General features: G+C 60.5%; 1 pseudogene; it reads right to left on the bottom strand.

Annotated features, from left to right (window-relative positions):
• Nucleotides 1-293: 293 nt before the first annotated feature.
• On the bottom strand, nt 294-19,945 carry LOC119114059 (uncharacterized; annotated as a pseudogene).

Genomic DNA, 19,945 nt, shown 5'->3' with positions numbered 1-19,945 from the left:
GAGACGCTCCGGGCGCCCAGCACCCACGGCGCCCGGCCGGCCTCAGGGGCGCGCTGCGTCCCCTACCGGCGGCTGGCGGGCTCAGTGACGTCACCGCCGAGCTGACGCGGCGGGCGGCGAGCGCGCCAGGCCACCGTCCACCGCCGGTGCGGCCCGCCGACCGGACCGGCCGACCCGGCCACCCGCCGCTGCCGTCGGCGGCCATCACCGCGTCGCGTCCCGCTCCCGCACACTCCCACGCCGCTCCAGCCCGGAGCAGAGGGCGGACGCGCGCCCTCGCCGCGGGCGGCCGCTCAGGCCGAGAAGAAGAAGTTGAGCGCCCGGTTGACGTCGTAGTCGGCGGCGAGCACCACGCGGATCAGCTCGGCGCGCGCCACGTCCTCGCCGACGATGCTGCGCAGCCGCTGCAGGCACGCCTCGAGGCGGCCGCCGGCCGGCGGGCCGGACTCCTCCTGCGAGCTCGACGACGAGCGCGACGTCTGGCGGCGGCGATGGGAGCTAGCGTCAGCGGCCGACGACGGCCGGCGCAACGAGGCGGCGGCGGCGACGGTGGGAAGGAGTGTGGGCAGTGGCCGGGACCGTGCGTGTCCCCTGGGACCATGTCTGAGCCCAGGAGTGTAAGACGGTCCTGCTGATGAAGCCAATCACTAGCTGCCACCAGATGATCACTGTCTGTCGCTGCTGGTGTGTGGTTTTTCACATATGACCTGGACATGAACTAAATGCAAACATGTGTCATTTCCACCGTCAAAGCACTGGGCTGAGCGCCTTGCAAGCCTACTGCAAATAATGACATAATGTGACGCCGTCCAAACCGTCCAAGTATCGACCGCCCGCGACAGTGGTGGGTGTTGACCTCCCGCTGTTGCGGTGCAGCAGGCCCGGCCGCGCCGCTCGCGCCGCCTCACCTCTCGCAGGTGGATGCCGCGCGTGAGGTTGACCAGCTCCTCGGCAGAGTCGCCCGGCGACTCCGGCGCCGGGCGGGGGCCGCTTGTGGGAGGCGTCACACTCCAGGTGCGCCCTGTCGGCCACACGCTCGGGTCAGCGGCACACGTCACACGCGGGGTAAGGTCCGGGGTCAGGTCAGCTGAGGCGCACGGCCAACAGACTTGCAACAGGACGGCCGGGTCAGACGGTCAAACATCGGGTCGCGGTCGCGTCACACACCACGCATCGTGCATGGATTGGGCGTGGGGCCGGGGTCACCGATCAGGTCAGGGTCACACGGTCGCCAGTCAGGCCAGCGGCCCACTGGACCTAAGTTTGTTCGGTTATTTAAGGACCTGAGATCGGCCGGCACCTCACCACACGTCACCAACACCACGTCTCCACTGATGCCCAGACATGGCGCGGGACCGTACCGACTGCCGACCGCGGAGCGGCACCTGCCGCCTGCCGTCCCGCCCCGCCCCGCCCCGCCCCGCCCCGCCCCGCCCCGCCCCGCCCCGCCCCGCCCCGCCCCGCCCCGCCCCGCCCCGCCCCGCCCGCCCCGCCCCGCCCCGCCCCGCCCGCTCCGCCCCGCCCCGCCCCGCTCCGCCCCGCTCCGCCCGGCGGACCGACCTGGGCGGCGCCCATACGGCCGTCTCCTCCACCTCGGCCTGCAGGCTGGGGCTCAGCTCCAGGAACAGCTCCGTCTGCACCACCTCCGGGTTGGTGGCGACGAACTCCAGCGCAGAGCTCTGCCGCACGAGCGACCGCAGGTCGGGCTCGGCCGGCGGCTGGACACGCCCGGGGGCGGCACAATGACACCGCGTGACCTGTTCTGAGCACCATGACGCGGCGGTGCTCCAGCCTGAGTGTGGCGATCGGCAGCTACACGGACAATGCGTGACGCGACGGGAAGCGGCGCGCCCAGGGCACAGCGACAAAAGGTAACCAAGGACCCACGCGGCGCCGTGCGCCCCGGCAAACGGATCCTATGTAGACGCATTCGCAGGGGCGTTTTGAGCTATTGATGGCTATTGATGGCTATTGAGCTGTTGATCGACGCTACCTTCAGCTTGCGTGCGTTGTACTGCTCGGCGATGCTGAGCAGACAGAAGACCGAGTCCTCGTCGATGTGCGTCTCCAGCAGGGCCTCGCACGAGTGCTTCAGGTCGTCCAGCTCGTACCTGCCAATGGGCCGTTGCGTTACAGCGACGCCGGCCAATCAGCATGGTTCCCACAGTGGTTGCGACCAATCAGTCACGGCCATGACGGCGTCGGCCAATGAGCAGAATAATCACGGCGACGGAAACCGACCAACGTAATGACCACAGCGGTTCCGACCAATGCAGCACAGAGCAGCACTCGCATCAGTCAGTCGGTGACAAGGGCAACATGATGGCGAACAACACGCACGGCAACGAAGCGACATCGGCCAATCTAAAACGGCGCACCAGCAGCGTCCGCCAATCAGAAGGCGACAATACGTTCAGTCGCTAACGGCCGGTCTTCGCCAAGACTCCAACTGAGAGCGCAGAGACTGAGAGCGGAGGATGAGAACAGGCTCCGTCTGAGAGCAAATAGACTGAAATCTGACACTGTGACGAGACTCTGCTTGAGAGCAACTCTAATGAGCCGAGACTGAGAGCAGACTCCGACAGAGAGCACACACTGAGAACAGACTCCAACCAAGAGCACAGGGACTGAGGACTGAGACTGAGGCGAGATTCCGACTGCGGGCCGCCGAGACTGAGATCTGGGGTCGAGAACAGGCTCTGAAAGCAGAGACCGATAACTGAGACTGAGATAAGACTTCAACTGAGAGGGCAGAGACTTAGACCAGAGAGTGGGAACATACTGAGGACACGGACTGAGAACATGCGCCGACTGAGAGCACAACGACTGGGGATTGAGAACAAACTACGACAGAGAACACAGAGACTGAAGACTGAGACGAGACTGGGAACACACTCCAACTGAGAATAACAACTGAGTACAGACTCCAACTGAGAGCACAGAGATCGATACCTGAGAACAACCTCCGACAGCGGGCACGGCGACCGAGAACTGACAACCGACTCCGACTGAGAGCGGAGGGCGCGCGCGGCGGGGGCCACTGACCGGTCGGCCAGCACCATCAGCTCCATCAGCTGCTCCGGTGGCCAGTTCTCCGGCGTCACGTGACCGCAGTAGAGGAACTCCAGCATCGAGCGGAAGATGGCCGGCGACGCGTCGCAGATGGAGATCTGCCTGCAGCACGGAAGCGTCGCGCGCGAACGTCACCGGCAGGGCAGGCGTTTGTTCGGATACTGATGGCGCGCGCGAACGTCACCGGCGGGGGGGGGGGAGGGGTTGGGCCGGTTATCGAGTATATCACACGTTGTGAATATTGAACCCACTTACAGCTACATAAACTAGAAACACAGCCCGGATTTCAGCATGCAAAGACCGAGTATCCAGTAGTATCAGAGGTGCAAAAACGGGACACAAAGCACACCGCGCCATTCAGTTGGTTGATTTTCAAACATCTAGGCAGTGAACAACAAGCAAAGGAAAGTTCCGACCAGCGATTGAGCGGCGCCGAAGCGTCTCACGCTGAGTTGGAAAACTCAGCTCTGGTAACGCTACTGACATGTTTGTGAAATGCACTGAGCTAATGGGTTCACCCACGTTGCCTTCCTGACTGCACAACAAAACATGCAACTGGTGGGGCCAGTATTCGCACAGTGCCGCTGGTCGCAAGGCTTTCGGAATGCACCGACTGTCAGGGAGCGCGCCGTCTAGAGCGGCCAGCGCCAAGACCTGGGGTGCGGGGAGGCGGCCCGTCCCATAGCTCCCCTCCCACTCAGAGACCAGCAGCGCCATCCCGTCAGAGGGCAGCACACCTCATCCGCGGCACATCAGCGCACAACCGGTGCCGCGTGGCGCCGCCGCCGGCCGCTCACTTGTCTATGCTCTCGCGCATGCCGGAGGCTAGCGCGCGCCGCAGCCACTCCGACCGTGCTGCCACCACCGGCGCGTGCGCAAGCAGAACTGTCGGCTGCTTCTCAGAGATGGCGGGACTGGGCGTGCCCAGCAGGGACGGCAGCACTGAAAACAGACGTGAGATATTACAAAGACCACAGTGGGCAATACACAAACAAGAAAACAGTATCATCTCCACAGCAAATCTTCTCAGAAGCAAGGCTCATACGAATGACACCGGAGCACCTCTCATTTGATCAGGCTACATTGCTTTTAGCAATAATTTGCATGCCTGGTAATTTCAAATCTAAGGGATCACGGAGAGGGGAAGCCAGGTATCTGGTAGTATTGCGGCGACTCGTGGTCTCGGCCGCCACCGAGTCCTACCCCCGCAGGGACCGTGCATCGGGGTTTGCGTCAGTGCTCGGGCCAGACTCACAGCCACGGAGGTCGACTCACGCCTCACGAACGCAGCACGCTCCCAGCGCGGAGGGACATGGCGAGGAGGGTCACGTGCTGAATGAAGAAAACGGCGTAGATTACGTCTTTAGGTTTGGTCTGTGCGAATGGCGATCATTGGCAGCCCAGAGCCTCAGCAAGCCGGGGTGTTCGGATAAAATATGGACGGCAACAGGACCATGCCAGCCGTACCTGAGTCTCCGAGGACGGGAAACTTCAGATCGGTGTTTTCGCCCGACTCGAACAGGCGGTGGCAGCGGCGGGCGAGTTCACTGTCACGGCTGAGGGGAGGGCCGCGTCACGGCCGATATCAGCGACAGCTGTCGGTGTGTTCGCGAAACGTTAGTGAGCGTTCGGAGCGGGTTGGATGGTGTTGACGTACATACCACGGCATGGTACATCTTATCATGACAACAATGACACATCCGGAAAGGGCACATAATGAAAGCGTTCATTTGTCACACATCTTCTCAGTTTACAATGCCCGCGTACTATATTCGCCATGCAGAGTAACACTATTCTACAAAGTGCAAAGTTAATTAGAAAAACATGAATTCAACAGGTCGTGCACTTACCCTAAATAGCTCAAGCTACGGCTGTTACCAGCTAGCCTGCCTGGCTTGTGAAATACATCATCAAAAACATACCTCAAAAACACCTGCTCAGCAGCTGCCAATCAGCGACTCACCCGCGGGGTGTCGTCTTGTGGACCGGCCCTCGCACAGCGGTGTCTGATTGGTCGCCCGCTCGGCCAGCGGCGTGTGATTGGCCGCCTGCTCGGCGAGCGGCGTGTGATTGGTCCGCTCGCCGGTGGGCGAGGCCTCGGCCAGGCCGAGGCGGACCAGCGTGCGCGTCAGCTCGTCCTCGCCGACCAGCAGCTGCAGCTGCTCCGCCAGCGGCCGCAGCACCTCGGCTTGCGACCGCAGCAGCAGCTCCATGATGTGGTGCTGTCAGGGAGGTGCGTCAGAGCGGCCCACCCACGCGGCCTCAGTGTCCGCCGCGGGGCAGACGTCTGCTGACGGCCGACACGACACTTACGTGCTAAGGCAACGGGACACGTTCCGTCTCACTGTCGTGCGACAATGCTGTCAGTGTCAGCGCTGTGTCGTGTCGTGGAATTGTGAGCGCCTGAGGCAGCCAAATGCAGTAACCACATGATACTATTTCCGTAATGAAGCGTCCTCTTCGAGACTGAACTTTACGTAATTCTGTGGTGCTGATAGCTGCAGTCGTCCACGCTGGCCCCATTTGTACTAATGGAGAATTACCCAGATGCTACACCACGCTGGCTAAGCCAACCAGGTCCGGAGAAGCTGATCGCCAGCACCTATCCTCGCCCACCTCCCCTCTCCAATGCGTCTCCCGCCCCAATGACGTCACCAGCTCCACACGGCGCACCCACCGTCACTCCCGTTCACCCAACACCGCCTCCCCCCCCCCCCCTCCTCGCCGCCGTCGCCGGCGCTCACCACGCGCGAGGCGGTGGCGATGAAGTAGAACTTGAACTCGCGCCAGTTGATCTGCTGGTCGACCAGGCGGGCGGCGTCCTCCAGCCGCGCCACCAGCGCCGGCAGCTGCTCCAGCAGGCGCTCGGCGTTGTGGGAGAGCAGGCGAGCGCCGCCCGCCTCGCCCACGCCCGAGAGGTACTCCCTGCCGGCCACGGTCGTCGGACACTGCAGCCACCGAGCGGCGCACGGACACAGACGGGCTCCACTGTATCGCCACGGTGCCGCAGGGTGCGGCACTGTATCTTTACACTTGGAGCATCGAGCACCTCGGACGACGCAGATGCTCCACATGCGTGCCATCCCTGCACAAAAGAAGCGGTCCAGACTGACGCTCTAAACACGGCATGTCCTTTTCCAGGATTATGGACTGATACGACCAAAGGCCGCTTCGACGTTGCACACGACCCTTCCCGGCGGCACCGCTGATTGGAGCGCGCCATGTCTTCTGATGTCCCCGCCCGTGGTGGGATGTGTTCGAGTGTTAGACACTTGCTACTTGCCCCTGACTGGGATGACCTGCGGCTGATGGCAGCGGCCGCGCTAAAAACCCAGTGACGTCAGGGGGCAGGTGAACGGTGCCGAGCATTACGACGGGTTAAATTTTCGCCGCAAAGTTCTGTCGCTGACCTGGATCTTCATGATTGGACATTAGGGTCAGGGCTCACATAAAAAGCACTGCTCAGCATGAAGGCTGATCCCGGAAACCCATCCCATCAAAAATTCGCCGTACGGTCGTAAAACTTCGGTCTTTTACTGAGAACAGCTCGAGGTCCCACGAAACAGTTCAATATTGGCAGAGACCGCACGCTGCCACCTTGGCAAAGCGCGGGGCAAAGCCACGCAGTGTCGTCCGGTTACCGTTTCTGCAGTATATAGATGTTGGCCCGGGTGACCCGCTCCAGCAGCGTGTGCAGACAGAGCATGGTCCGGCTGCTCAGCACCTGCGCCAGCAGATACAGACACAGCTCAGCGCCCGTTCCCACAGACAGAGACACAGCTCAGCGCCAGCCCCCAGATGCAGACACAGCTCAGCGCCAGCTCCCACAGATACAGACACAGCTCAGCGCCAGCTCCCACATATGCAGGCATAGCTCAGCACCAGCTCCCGCAGATACAGACACTGCTCAGCGCCCGCTCCCACAGACACAGTTCAGCATAAGCTCCCAGATACAGACACAGCACAGCACCAGGGCCCACACATACAGACACAGCTCAGCACCTGCTCCCACAGACACAGACACAGCCTAGCACAAGGGCCCGCAGATACAGACAGAGCTCAGCGCCAGCTCCTACAGATACAGACACAGCCCAGCGCTAGCTCCCGCAAATACAGACACAGCTCAGCGCCAGGGCACACAGATACAGACACAGCTCGGCGCCAGCTCCCTCAGATACAGACACAGCTCAGCACCAGGGCCCACAGATACAGACACAGCTCAGCACCAGGGCCCACAGATACAGACACAGCTCAGCGCCAGCTCCCTCAGATACAGACACAGCTCAGCGCCAGCTCCCACAGACAGAGACACAACTCAGCACCAGCTCCTACAGATACACACAGCTCAGCGCCAGCTCCCACAGACACAGCTCAGCGTCAGCTCCCACAGATAAAGACACAGCCGAGCACCAGCTCCCACAGATACAGGCACAGCTCAGCGCTAGCTCCCACACATAAAGACACAGCTCAGCGCCAGCACCCGCAGATAAAACACAGCTCAGCACCAGCTCCCACAGACACAGCTCAGCACCTGCGCCAATAGATACGGACACAGCTAAGCACCAGCTCCCACAGATAAAGACACAGCTCAGCGCCAGCCCCCACAGATAAAAACACAGCTCAGCACCAGCTCCCACAGATAGAGACACAACTCAGCACCAGCTCCTACAGATACACACAGCTCAGCGCCAGCTCCCACAGACACAGCTCAGCATCAGCTCCCACAGATAAAGACACAGCTGAGCACCAGCTCCCACAGATACAGGTACAGCTCAGCGCTAGCTCCCACAGATAAAGACGCAGCTCAGCGCCAGCACCCGCAGATAAAACACAGCTCAGCGCCAGCTCCCTCAGATACAGACACAGCTCAGTGCCAGCCCCCACAGACAGAGACACAACTCAGCACCAGGGCCCACAGATACAGACACAGCTCAGCACCAGGGCCCACAGATACAGACACAGCTCAGCGCCAGCTCCCTCAGATACAGACACAGCTCAGCGCCACCTCCCACAGATAGAGACACAACTCAGCGCCAGCTCCTACAGATACACACAGCTCAGCGCCAGCTCCCACAGACACAGCTCAGCGTCAGCTCCCACAGATAAAGACACAGCTGAGCACCAGCTCCCACAGATACAGACACAGCTCAGCGCTAGCTCCCACAGATAAAGACACAGCTCAGCGCCAGCACCCGCAGATAAAACACAGCTCAGCACCAGCTCCCAGACACAGCTCAGCGCCAGCTCCCACAGACAGAGACACAACTCAGCGCCAGCTCCCACAGATACACACACAGCTCAGCGCCAGCACCCGTAGATAAATACACACCTCAGCACCAGCTCCCACAGACACAGCTCAGCACCTGCGCCAATAGATACGGACACAACTCAGCACCAGCTCCCACAGATACAGGCACAGCTTAGCGCCAGCTCCCACAGATACAGACACAGCTAAGCACCAGCTCCCACAGATAAAAACACAGCTCAGCACCAGCCCCCACAGAAAAAAAACAGCTCAGCACCAGCTCCCACAGATAGACAGCTCAGCACCAGCTCCCACAGATACACAGCTCAGCACCAGCTCCCACAGATGGACACAGCTCAGCACCAGCTCCCACAGATAAAGACACAGCTCATCACTGGCTCCCAAAGACACAGCTCAGCACCTCCGCCAACAGATACGGACACAGCTCAGCAACCGCCCCCACATGTACAGGCCCAGCTCAGCGCTAACTCTCACAGCTCAGCACCCAAAATAATAAACACACACAGCCTTAGCACTTGCACCAACAGAGGTGCAACTCCTTTCGCTCCTACTTTTTTTCGCTTTCGCAGAGGTTCGCTCCTGCACAATCAGATACAGACACGTGGTCAGCACTTCGGCCATAGGCAGGCCCGCCGCGGTTGGGAACACACACATATACCAGCACATGCACAGTCCAGCATGTGAGCTCACACACAGTCAAACGGATCCACACACAAGGTAAAATGCGCGCACGTTTGCAAAACGCAAGCACACGCTCACATCCACGCACGTGGATACGCACGCGCGCGCAGCTTCACCAGCCACTAGACAGCGTCTCGCCCCCGCCCCGTCCCCTACGTCACACTGACGGCCAGGGTGTCGAAGTCCTTGCCTCTCTCCGACACCTGCAGACGCGCCACGCCAGGCGGCCCGCAGCAGTGCGCGGCGGCAAACCGACGCGCCCTTTCCCCCCCCCCCCCCCTTCCCGTCCGACGGCTTACGTAGGTGAGCGAGCCGTCGCGTCGGGCGGGCCGGCTCGGAGAGCGTCATGGCGTCGATGGCGCCCTCCAGGAACGCCTTGCACTCCTCCAGCACCGACGACACCGTGGTCGAGAGCCACTCCAGCTGCCAACACGACAGGGCGTCCGGTCACAGCCGTCCCAGTCACGGAACACGGGAGCGGGTGGGTCAGAGGCACTCCAGCTCTACGGAACACGGAGCGGAGTCGGGCAGCCGCTCAAGTCGCGAAAGACGACGGAGTTAGAGTTAGTTAGAGTTACTCCAGCTGCGAAACACGAGAAGAAGTGGGATTGAAGCCACTCCGGCCGGGAGCAATGGAAGGACATCGGTACGGGCCACTCCAGCTCAGAACACCGGACGGACATCGAGTAAGAGCCACTCCGGCTGAGAACACTGGAAGGACATCGGGTCAGAGCCACTCCGGCCGAGAACACCGGAAAGACATCGGATCAGAGCCACTCCGGCTGAGAACACCAGACGGACATCGGGCAAGAGCCACTCCGGCTGAGAACACCGGACGGACATCGGGTAAGAGCCACTCCGGCTGAGAATACCGGACGGACGGAGTCAGCTGGGCGCACGTCCTCACGTGAGCTTCACTCTCAAAGCATTGTTCCGTGCATGACATTCGCATATATACGTTCATCCTGTGATTCGGAACAAATTTGGTCTGGTACCCCGGTCACCAAGATTGCGCGATAGTGAACTCCTCGTCTGTTTTTGCGTCGTGCGCAGCAACGGCTATCACTAAAATGCATGCCAGTCGTATGCATGTCATATGTTCAACCATCAGTCGCCTATGGGGATCAGGATAACATCAACCTCTGAGACAACGCGCGGTCGTACCGATCTGAGGCCAGCATGTGCGCTCGATTATACACTGACACATGCAGCTGCCGCAGACGGTCATCAACGTCGCCAGCTCGGATGGAAACCACAGGGCTGCCACGGCGCAACTCCCCGCCGGCGGGAATTAAGCGCAGACCTACCTAGCATGGAACACCGCCTCTATCCACCTTTTGCAGCCCCCCCCCCGAGGTCAGATGGGGGGGGGGGCTGGGCTGAGGCTAGTGAACCAGATGAGCAGCCAGAGGTGACCCCGGCGAGGGGGCCAAATGTAACCCAGGTGAGGGCCGGACTGGGGCCGGCGGTGACCCAGGTGAGGGGCCACAGGTGACCAAGGTGAGGGACCAGAGGTGACAGGGGTGCAGTAAAGTGACCAGATCAAGGTGAGGTGACCAGACTGGAGCCAGAGGTGACCCAGGTGGGGGGCCAGAGGTGACCCGGGTGAGTGACCAGAGGTGACCCAGGTGAGGGGCCAGAGTTCACGCCGGGTGAGGGGTCAGAGGTGACCCAAGTGAGGGGCCAGACTGTGGCCAGAGACGACCCAGGTGAGGGGCCAGACTGAGGCCAGAGGTGACCTAGGTGAGGGGCCCACGACTGACCTCTGAGACGGCGCGAGCGGCCAGGGCTGTCCTCTGCGCCTGGTTGGCCGCCGATAAGAGCGAGCGCAGGCCCAGCAGCACCCTAGAACACGACACAGTCCGCTCACCACACTGTCTCCCTCACCCGGCCCGCTCACCACGCCGTCTCCCTCACCCTCACCACACTGTCTCCCTCACCCGGCCCGCTCACCACACTGTCTCCCTCACCCTCACCACACTGTTTCCCTCACCCGGCCCGCTCACCACGCCGTCTCCCCAACCCAGCCCAGGGCCCGGGGACTTAGCAGCCCTTTGTTTCGCGGCTGGACAGACGTTCAACAGAAGTGCTGGTTGAAATGCTCGCAACGCAAATCCACGCCTGTGTTCCATCACTACCACAACGCCCCGGAATTACCCACACTTGACTGCACCACGATGCACATACACGTCGCTTTGTGCTAGCATCACCTGGGCGCGAGAATGCTAGAATGCCAGCGCAAACGCGTACGCCGTGTGCGCACGCGCGCACACCCGTGTCCGCAGATCCTGCCACCATCTGGCGGCACAGGCCCCGGGCGCCAGCTTGAGCGGCCGGCGGACCGGCGACGTACCCACCTCTGCAGCTGGCCGAGGAAGAGCGGCAGCCGCGACTGGGCGTACCGGATGACCTCGCGCCGCTCGGCCGCGTCCAGCGACGCCTCGTGCCGGCCGTACAGGTCGAACGCCAGCGTCAGCTTGCTCAGGCCTGCCGGCGCGGCGGCCGGCCGCGGTCAGCGGGCGGGAGACGGGTGCGATACGGAGGGCGTGGGTTCGAGACCCGCCACCGGCAGCGTTTTAGTTCCTCTATTTGATCACGGTCAGAGAAGGTACCGACAATAATGGTCCAAGTAGTTGTACGCGTTGTAGGACAGTGGATGGACTGGCAATGACACAGGCCACGCAGATAATGTAGTTCCCGATCGCACCACATGGGTCAGCAGCCGCGTCGAAAGCCCACCGTGCAAACGCGGTGAGCCTCCCAGCGCTTAGCACATCCGGGATATTGATACCAGCGATTATATAACGCATCAAAGTTGCGATGCTGGCACTGCTACGCCATGGCCGGAGCGGGGCCGGCGTGAGTCTCCGCGACAAACGACACAGCCCAGACGTCCCCATCACGAAACACAGTCCTGCCAGCCTCCCGGTCACGTGGCCCACCGAGCGACGGACGACACTCCGGGGCAGAGCGGGCGGCAACCGCGGGAGAGAGAGAGAGAGAGAGAGAGAGAGAGAGAGAGAGAGAGAGAGAGAGAGAGAGAGAGAGAGAGAGAGAGAGAGAGAGAGAGAGAGAGAGAGAGAGAGAGAGAGAGAGAGAGAGAGAGAGAGAGAGAGAGAGAGAGAGAGAGAGAGAGCGAGAGAGCGAGAGAGCGAGAGAGCGAGAGAGCGAGAGAGCGAGAGAGCGAGAGAGCGAGAGAGCGAGAGAGCGAGAGAGCGAGAGAGCGAGAGAGCGAGAGAGCGAGAGAGCGAGAGAGCGAGAGAGCGAGAGAGCGAGAGAGCGAGAGAGCGAGAGAGCGAGAGAGCGAGAGAGCGAGAGAGCGAGATAGCGAGAGAGCGAGAGAGCGAGAGAGCGAGAGAGCGAGAGAGCGAGAGAGCGAGAGAGCGAGAGAGCGAGAGAGCGAGAGAGCGAGAGAGCGAGAAAGCGAGAGAGCGAGAAAGCGAGAACAGAGCGAGAGAGCGTGAGAACGGGAGAGCGTGAGAACGGGAGAGCGTGAGAACCGGAGAGCGAGAGAGCGAGAGAACGGGGGAGCGAGAGAGCGAGAGAACAAGAACGAGAGGCAAGAGGGCGAGAGTGAGAGTGAGAGAGCGAGAGCGAGAACAAGCGCGAGAGCGAGAACAAGCGCCAGAGCAAGAAACGTGAACGAGAGCGCAAAGTGAGAGTGAGAGAGCAAGAGCGAGAGCGAGGAAGAAAAACGAGAGCGAGGGTGAGAGCGAGAGCGAGAGCGCGGAGCACCTACCGACCGCCACCTGTCGGAGGCAGAGCCGGACCAGGGCGGAGACGCGGCCGGGGCAGCCGAACACTGTCTCGACGCCCTGCTGCTGGTCCCGCAGGCGGCTGCCAGCTGGTCGGCCACCGACTGGCCAGCAGCCCAGCGTCTCCCACACCAGGGCGCACAGCGCTGCGGCACACGGCGACGATACGGTCACCAATACTGGGGACGGAGACAGAGGGACGGGGGGGGGGGAGAGGGAAGGGGATACTGGGGGGTGCTGAGGCGCGCTGGCAGGGGGTGTTGGGGCAGGGGATACTGACAGCAGGAGGGGGACGGGGGGTCAGGGACAACCAGCCAAACATGAGGAGAGAGTTGAGGGGCGCCAGTGTGTGCTGACAGAGGGGACGTCGCAGCGGGGCTGCCGACAGCGGATGTCGGTGTTGTTGGCTGGGGGGCAGGACAAACACCGACATCATAGGAGACGCGGGCGCTGGCACGGGCGAGACTCAACCTTCAAAACATCACGAGCGGTACAAGCTTATGACGGCACCGCCGACGGTGACGTCATGAATGCTCCCTTCACGGCGGAGCGGCAGGGAGCGATGGCAGCATCCGCAGCCCGCGTGTCACCGCTTGCGCCAGGCTGAGGCAGATACGGGCGGTGAGCTGCGTTGTACATGTTCGCCGTCAGCCTTTGTCCATCTAAATGGGTCCGACCCTCTACGCACAAGATGCACGGTCTCTGGGCAAGACCCCGCCTCTCTGAGCGAATCCGACCCTTTCTGAGCGACTGAGCCAGCCCAGCCCACTCTACCTCCGAACCAGCGGCCATCCCTTCCCACCCCCTGGACACTGCCCTCTCTGAGCCAGCGAACTCACTCCCTGAATGCTACTCCTCTTTCCCGGAACATAGCCCGCCCTCTTTGACCCAGCACCCTCCCTCCTTGAACGCCGTCTGCCTTCTCTGAACGATACCTGCCTCCCCCCCCCCCTGACCGCTAGGTGCCCTCCCTGAACGTTGCCCACCCGCTCTGAACGCGCCATGCCTCCCTGAACGCTACCTGCCCTCACAGAACGCTCCCCGCCCTCGCTGAACACTATCTGTCCTCCCTGAACACATCATCCCTCCCTGAACACTACCCTCCTCCCCGAGCGTGACTCACCCTCTCTGAGCGAGACGTTGGTGACGTATCGGCGGCAGAGCTCTGCCAGCGCCTGCAGGTCGGGCAGCGTGCGGACGGCCTCGGCCAGCCGGCCGGCGGCCGCCGCCGGCAGCCCGGCCGGCAGCGACTCGGTGTACAGGTAGTGCAGCAGCGCGCGCAGCTGCTCGGCCGGCAGGTGGCGCAGCGGGTCTGACGGCCAGTCGAGCGTCGGCGCCAGCAGGCGCACCACCAGACTGTGCGCGCGCAGCTGGCGGCGGAGGCGGCGGCGGCGGCGTCAGCGGCGGGACGGGCCGGCGACGCCGGGCGTCTGACGCCGGGTGTGAGCAGCCGCACACTGGCGCGGTGCTGAGGGTCATCTACCGATATCACCCGCAATTTGACCCTGAGGTCACCAGCGTGTGCGAGCGGCGTAGATTGCCTATCTATGGTTACACTTCTAACTTATTTAAATTGAGGGTCGCTGTCTACTCACACGCACGCCAGCGCCATACAAAGGTCTGAGGTTCCTAATAACTTGGTTGGGTACTGAGATCCCCATCGTAACGTAACGCCCCTTCCATACAGACATCACTACTCGTTCCGTCCTGGCCCACGATCCATCCCATAATGACGTCACCACCCCTCTTGGTATGATGTCATCATCTCCCAGCACCCGATACCACCAATCATCATCATCACTGTCAAACAGACGTCGCCATCCCGTCATGTCCTAACGCCACCTCCCTCCACGCGCCCCACAACCTTATTGTCACTATTCGCCCCACCCCTCTCACCCGGCCGTGCCCCGCCGGAACCCCAGAGTCCAAAGCCTAGAGTCTAAAGCCCGGAGTCCAGAGTCCAGACTCCGGAGTTTGGAGTCCGGAGTCCTCAGTCGGGAGTCGAGAGTCCAAAGTCCGGAGTCCTGAGTCCGATAACCGGAGTCCAGAGTTCGGAGTCCTCTGTCGGGAGTCAAGAGTCCAGCGGCCGGTGTCCAGCGCCCGGCCCCGCCCGCGCCGCCTCACCTGGTGTGCCGTCGGCCGCGGTGAGTGTCAGGTCGGCGTACATCTCGGCGCCGAGCAGCCGGGCCAGCGAGAAGGCGTGGTCCGGCGGTGGCTCGCGGCACGGCACGCGCTGACACTGCAGGATGCACCAGTCCTCGCAGGTGAGCACCATCAGGTCCTGCGGCGTCGGGTGGTCCACCTGCCGCAAGGCCAGCGACGGTCAGTGTGAGCATGATGGTGATTGATGGTGGCAATGGCGATGATGATGGCGAAGATGGTGACGATGACCTTAACCGCGGTCACTTTGATTATCCCCATGGGACTTCTCGGAGAGCTGATGCCATCTAAAATGCTGACGACAACTACCTCTCTCCCCCCTCGGCTTCTCGGCGGCCGCCTCGCGGCCAGGTAGGAGCGGCAACCTTGCACTGACCTTGAAGACGATGGCGTGTCCGCTGACGGCGGCCAGCATGAGCGAGCGCCGGTCGTTATTGTACGAGTGGTCCGTCACCAGGTCGTAGGCCTCGCAGCGGAACAGGGCGCAGTCGACGTCACCGCCTGCCGACGCCAGCGGGGGGCCAGCGGGGTCAGTGGGGGTCAGCGGGGTCGCAGAGGTCAGCGGAGGTCGGTGGGGTTCAGCGGGGGTTCAGCGGGGTTCAGCGGGGATCAGAGGGGTTCAGTAGGGGTCAGCAGGGGTCAGTGAGGGTTAGTGAGGGTCAGCGGGTTCAGGGAGCGCTCGGCCCGGCCGAGGCAGGCGCGGACGGAGCGCAGGGCAAAGTCACACGGTGGCGGGCCGGCCCATCGGCGGGGCTGCTCAGGTCATCGCGGTTATAAAGAAGAGGTGTGAGCCCCAACGGACGGTAACGCGGTGTCCTGGCGGCGGCGCGTGTTCAGTGGAACACGTTACACTAGAAAACGCCGTTAACTATCAGACACGTTTCGGGACGCAATGGTGTCAGGTGGCAGGGTGTCAGGGTACCTCGGTGTCCGGACACAATGTCAGAAGACAGGGTGTCATGAATTATCGGTGTCAGGAGACAGGGCGCCAGGCGACCTCGGTGTCAGGCGACCTCGGTGTCAGGAGACAGGTTGCCAGGCGACCTCGGTATCAGGAGGCAGAGTGTCAGGGGAGCTCGATGTCAGGAGGGTCCGCACCTCGATACCAGGAAACAGTCAGGAGACCTCGGTGTCAGGAGACAGGGTGTCAGGAGACCGGGTCTGGCCAACTCCGCCTATCCTCCCGCGCCGGGCTGTCGGCTAAAGGGCACGGCACCGCCTGCACACTTGCACGGTCAGATCTGCATCACGAGCGCCCACGGGTGACCTTGACCTTTGGCTGACGGCCCACCACAGGCGGGTCGGTGGAGTTGGTCAGACCCTCTCTCCTCGGCGTCGTTCAGCATAACCAAAAGCCATCCACTGAGATAGTAGAAGTAGGTAGTAGGTGGGATCGCATCGTCGCAGGGATAAGTACGTGGGACGTAGCTATGAAAGACAGGGACAAGTCCAAATATAGGCGGATAAGAAGTAGAGCCAGTTGATTCGGTGCATTGGAATATAGAGCGCAGAATAGCACACTCAGATGTCATGAATTTGTGCCGTTATGGGCACATTCCGCGGTCAACATCATCGCCAATCACCCAATTCACATGCCACGAAGATCCGCCTATTAATATATATACACACACACACACACACACATATTTATATATATATATATATATATATATATATATATATATATATATATATATATATATATATATATATATAACTGCCCCAGGCGCAAGGCTGCAAACATGCGCTGGCCGTTGCTAGGCGTTCCCACGTAAACAGCAGCTAATCAACGGCGACTCAGTGCACTAACTTCGCCGCCCGTCCAAGTTGGCAACAAATTTCGGCAGTGACGTCACAGTTAAGTCTTGTAACTACGTCACGGATCGCACGGGCCTACTCGAAGCAGTGAACGGGCTTCCAATGACCAATGAAGAACGCGACCCTGCCAGTGAGGACGGCGAGACCCGTAACGCACGCGGCAGTTCCCCGCGGCCGGCACGACATTGCTGCTTCGTATGAGGAGCAGCGCGCCGGAGAAGCGGGCGCACCTGGAGCTCAGACGGTGCTTATTGGGAGCTCCCGACCCACTGACCAAATAAGCCGTACGAATCTGGGATGACGGCGGAAGACCGGCACCGCCGCCAGCCAGCGGCCACGGCCACCGGCGGCCGCCGCGCGAGCACCACGGGGTGTTGTCCGGTCTCAGCGCCGCCCGGTCCAAACCCCATCCGTCGCCGCGTCAGAGGCACGGCCGTCACGCGCGGCCGGACACGGAGAGCGTCGGCGGTCAGTCTAAGGTCCCCGCGCGCTGCTGGACCCTTGGCCGTCCGGCCGTCGTCACGCCCGTCGGCGGGCCGGCCTCCGCCCAGCCCTGGTGTCACGCTTACGGTGGGTGAGGTGTGCGCATGTTGGGCAGATTGTGGGATGTGGGGACACAATGCACGCAAGGATAAGCGTGCGGAGAAGATGCACGAAGTGGGGAGACCGTGCAAAGTGGATACACTTTATCTGTCATTTCAGCTGCAACCAAATCTGACGTGTGATGCTCGCTTGTGCAACCTTTACAAGTGATGTTCGGCAGCTATTCCATGCTTTCCCAACTGGTACTTCAAACTTTCTCAAGTATCGGCCGCGCATTTGGCCGCACGCTATTTGCCTGTCACTCGGCCATCTTCTGACGACCTCGCGCCTCTGACGGCGGCTCACCCTCGGGCAGTATCCAGGTCACGTCGCCGGCCTCGTCCAGCTTCATCTCGGTGCCCTCGAGCGAGGTCTGACCGCCGGAGCCGCACAGCGAGATCACCTCCACCACCTGCCACGAGGGGGCACCACACGTGTCACGGCCTCAGAAGTGCGCACAAGAATGCGAGCTCCGGACCTCCGGCTGGTGTGCCGGGACGGCTCAAACGGCGCTACATTCCGCAACTACCTGCAGCCAAGGACGGCCTTGTGGGAGGGGCGGTCGTCGTGAAGACGAATGCGTTGGGATATTCGTTATCGTAAGTGTCGCTCCTTGCTTAGCGGTTTGGCCCGTTGGTGGTCACAAGATCGTCGCGCGACGACAGAAACTGTCCCAGGTCGCATTCCAGCACGGGTTCTGTCGCCAGGTCAAGCAAACTGCACGTGCTGTCACGCAGTATTAACGCCAGGTGTAGACCAGGAGCGTGTCCAATCTGCAATCCGTGGAAATGTACCCATTTTGGGAATGCGACTTTCGTCTACACTACCAAAAGTCTGAGCGATCGGGAGAAGCACGTACTCTGACCCCCGCCCACCGTCAGTACAAGGCCCCACTGGAGAGTTGATGACCCTTTTATATCGACATAAAACGTCCGCAATGCAAGCACCGGTGGCTTACGGGTGTAAAGCGGTACATAATCGATGAAGTCATGTCGAGGAGTCCCCCCCAGCACCTTGATATTTTCGCGTGTGAAGTGTCTACAATCCGTATGAAATTAACGACCGGAATATGATCCATAACTCGGATACAAATCACTACTTCATGTATATATATATATATATATATATATATATATATATATATATATATATATATATATATATATATATATATATATATAAAATAATTGGCGGCACCAATTTCCCTTCTTGTCTCTCTTTTTGCCGTCTTTTTACAACTAAATGCTTCATCGAAATCGGTCTTAAATTTTCACTTATAGCTATCTGTTTTCTGCTCGTGCCTCTCATCTAAGCCGTACTTCAGCGGTGCCGCAGTCCCCGACTTGTGCACAGAGCTCGAGAAAACTAACTGGGACGGTAGACTGCAACCGCAGCGCTCATTACCATGCGGCACAGCCGCTGTGTCCAGGCGGTGGCCGTCGACCGAAGCTTTTCGGCCAGCACGAGCGGAATGTGATGGAAAAGGTAGGCGTAATGGCGGGACAAAACTGCCGGAATAGGGAAGAGACCTTAAAATAAATCCCGGCAGAAAGCCGTTTTCGGCGAATTTTGGGGTAGCTTTCATTGTTGAGTTGTGGTGTAGTGTACATGCAATCAATGTGCTATCGCCTTTTGTCACTGTTCACACTCGTGGTCGGTGACGAAATGACCAAGCGTTGACTTCATTTGACATGCAGCACTCCACAAAGCAGGCGTGAGAGGGAGGGGGCGAATTAAGTGTCACTTCACACTAACAAAGATGCTGCATTTCCTTTGACCTTCCGTTAAGCAAGACGCCATATCTGTACAGAAACTTTCCCTCTCCAGTGATCTGTGCTGGCCCGGAAACAACGCTATTAGAACCTCATGTGCACGTGATCAATGATTAGAACAAATCCAACAAAATGCGGCACAAATGTGTCAGTGGTTAAGTGCGTTGGCAAATGACGCATCCAGTGTGGAACAGGCACAGTGTGGAAGTAAATTACACTTGAGATGAAAGACGTGTCAGATAGGTACACATGTCAGTGGCGTTCCTTAACCTGAGAAATTATAATAAAGCTGACCTCTTTTTCAGCAATTCTATCTTATTTAAATAAACTGGTCCCAAACCCACTGACGTGAACGGCCGGCTGGAAAATCTGCAGTTGCAAATCCACCGAGTCATGAGTTTCAAGAACGCCTATGTATCAGCGCCAGAGAGCACGCTGGCGTGACAATGAGGGCACATACGACCTTGAGTCACCATTGGGACTATGGTAAGGCAGGCGTACCACTCACACCACACCAGTCACGCCACACAAGCCAGCATCAGCCAACGCCACACTCGTGATGCACCATCCACCACAAGTCATGCCACACCAGCTAAAACAGTCACGCCACTCACGCCACACCAGTCACGCCACACCAGTCCACGGCACCAGTCACATCACATCAATCTCATCACACCAGTCATGTCACATAAGCCATGCCACACAGCCACGCCACGGCCCGCCCTCGGGTGCGGCGACACCGGCTCACGCGCCGCCCGCGCTCACCTTCCACGCGCCGATGTACGGGTCGTTGGCCACGGCCATGGCTACCGGCCCGTGCAGCGGTCTGGTGGCCCCCT

The sequence above is a fragment of the Pollicipes pollicipes genome, unplaced genomic scaffold, assembly GCF_011947565.3.
Source record: "Pollicipes pollicipes isolate AB1234 unplaced genomic scaffold, Ppol_2.1 Scaffold_7262;HRSCAF=8765_pilon_pilon_pilon, whole genome shotgun sequence".
In the NCBI taxonomy this organism is placed as follows: domain Eukaryota; kingdom Metazoa; phylum Arthropoda; class Thecostraca; order Pollicipedomorpha; family Pollicipedidae; genus Pollicipes; species Pollicipes pollicipes.
Note: the sequence above shows the minus strand (reverse complement) of the source record. Positions and strands in the feature narration are given on the sequence as shown.